Below are 3078 nucleotides of genomic sequence, written 5' to 3' on the forward strand. Positions count from 1 at the left end.
AGAATGATCAAGTCAATGGTGTGTTGATCATGATCCACTCCTATGTCAACTTATGATTTAGCCTAGTTCATTCCCTTGGTCCGGTTAAATGCTCAATTCACCCAACCCAAGTAATCAATTTAGTGTGGTAATAAGATCCCTATAAACGTCACTAGATAAGGCAAATTACTAACACCTATTAGTTATATGGAATCGAGTAATGAAAATATGTATAACATAATCTAGGGAATTGATCGTTCACCTATATAACTACACATATCAATTAGGCTATCCGAAAGTATCTACAAGAGTCGTTCTTACATCCCTATATAAACTAACCATTTGAACTCAACTTATCCCTTTTGGTAAAAGATGGATAAACACATGTCACTAGATGTAAATCAATACATTAATTTAACAAGATGATGTTTCTTAATCATATGAACATATCAACTAGTTGAATCGAAAGGATTAAGCTTTACCAAGAATGGTTCTTGTATTCAAACATCAAACTATCGTGCATAATAACAATCAATCAAAAGTAAACATTCAACATCTCAGTTATTTATCTAGATGAACATTATAGAGTTTAGCCAACAATCATAATTACAAACAAAATAACAATCAACTGATAAGTAGATTTCATTGTTGGAGGACAAGAAAACAACCTAATAGAGAATGAATCTTGGATGGAGAAGGTTTTGATCTTTGAAGACTTGATGTTCATCCTCTTTCAAGAGCTTGGAGTTCACCAAATTTGATCCCAAAATCGTCTCAGTAACCTCTGGTTTCGTGTATGATAAAACAGTCCCTCAATCAGTAGGTTTTAAAGTGGAGAAAGTAGGTCAAAAGGCAAAAGTAGCTGAAAACCTACTACAGGACGGCGTCCTAAAGTCTGGACGGCGTCCCGTTCTTAAGAGCTGGACGGCGTCCCAAAAACTTGGACGGCGTCCCACATTAAAAGGCTGGACGGCGTCCCAAATCCTTGGACGGTGTCCCAATGTAACGAAAATTGCTGTTTCGTTTTCTTTTCAATCTTCTTTCATTTGGACGAAGCCTAACACCTTTGATGCCTGGTTTTACCATTTTAGAGCATAAATTAGACCTTAACTTGTATCGGGATCAACCAAGGTCATAGATCATCAAAACTCTTTATAAATCACTCTCCGATACAAATTTGCACATCTTGACCTATTACTTGTAGAAACGCCTTCATTATCCTTGATTCTAGAGCATTTTTACACGATATTGCGATAGATATATATGATGTTATTGAGCAATATCAATCATCCTTAGGAAAAATTACCTGCTTCTCATTCTTAGTCTAGACACGTCTTGCTGCATTGATTGCATGAATGGTGTATAGACAAAATTCATATCTTAGCGTATCTGCTAAATCATATCTTATCGTATCTATTACTGTAAACTTTGGCTGATATATTCCGTAAATTCCTCCGTAATCTATGAAACCTTTTTTGCTCTCTATATATATAGATATTCTATGTAATTAGAATACCACCCGATAGTCGGAAAATTATTTCATATCAAAAAATCCTTTATTCAATCGAACAAAATAGAATACGTCATTAGTTCAAGTCTCTCGAATTCCGATATGGAATCCCACTCAAGCTCCGGAAGCAGTGTGACCGGAATGGATCAACCAATCAGTCATCATCTATTCTGGATGAATTGGGGATGGGTTAGTAGCCTCCTCAATCATTGGAGACAAGAAGAAGGTGATCCCTTCCATCCACCACATTTCCCTCTTGACGAAGAACCTGAAGCACTTACCGGTGAACCTGTCCGAAACACCATTTTCTCTCTCATTTCCAGAGTATCTTGTCACGATTATATACTACATCAAATTCTAGATTTTATTTATCCACTCGTCCGAACCGACAATCACCCCGGTGTAATAGAAGAAGTCAATGAGCTTCGCGCTCGGGTAGTAGCTTTAGAGAATATGGTGCAAAGGTTACAAACACCAGCAGCAGCACCAGCAGCATAACCAGTACCACCATCATCATCATCAACACCAACAGTACCATTACCACCTCCAACCACAACCGCGTCGTAAACCTCAACTTCACAATCTGTCCTACGAGCATCAACGTTATACGCACCATAGATACCAAGGAGTAACAACAATAATAACTGACGAAGTATTAATTCATAACTTCATTGGAAAAACATTCCGCGGCGATTATGTAATCTCTAAAGTCTTAGAGATTATCTATTCTAACCCTAACCAAAAATCAGATGAGTGAACCAAAATGATAGAAGGAAGAGTTGAAACCCTGACAAGTGTTTTACCAACAGCATCAACAGTACCGTAGCATCACCAGCACCATCAGTATCATCAGCTTCATCAGCCCTAGCAGAACCTATAACATCACAAGCTCCGACAGTTTAAAAATCACCATGGATATTATTACAAATCAACAACAAGTATGTCATATCAACAAGATATGAAGTATTAACTCATTTCCACTGAAGGATTTATATGTATATCTTATATATATAAAATTTCCAAACCATAATAAATCTTTCCGTACTAAGCTATTATGTGTGAATCTTAACTACGCGGTTAATTCATATTACAAATATGCAATAATGTACGTCCTTCGCCCGCAACTTAACCAGCGTTAACTACAATCTCTGTCTCAATTCAACAAATTCCAATTCATAATAAATCAAGTATATATTTGATTTTACACTTTCATCATTGATGTACCCAAAACTTGTTAGATAATACCATTGTACTTTGCGAAGTTCACAAGAATTTAATGAAAACCGACATCACGCCTCAACAAATAACGAAGTATTGATTCATAATTTCAATATTATTGAAGAAATACTTATGTAATCTCTAAAGCCTTCAAGGGATTATTCAATTCTAGTTCCAACCATAAATCGAATGAGTTTAATTTAGTATTAACTCATTAAAATCTATGTTACATCTGAAGAGAATATATACATGTATATTTTCATAAAGACTGTAATAAAATTCTTTTGTACAAAATATTAATTGTGAAATTTTTTAACGGGTAGGTAATACCCGAGATATATATATATATATATATATATATATATATATAT

This window comes from Rutidosis leptorrhynchoides, chromosome 4 (assembly GCF_046630445.1).
Source record: "Rutidosis leptorrhynchoides isolate AG116_Rl617_1_P2 chromosome 4, CSIRO_AGI_Rlap_v1, whole genome shotgun sequence".
Lineage (NCBI taxonomy): Eukaryota > Viridiplantae > Streptophyta > Magnoliopsida > Asterales > Asteraceae > Rutidosis > Rutidosis leptorrhynchoides.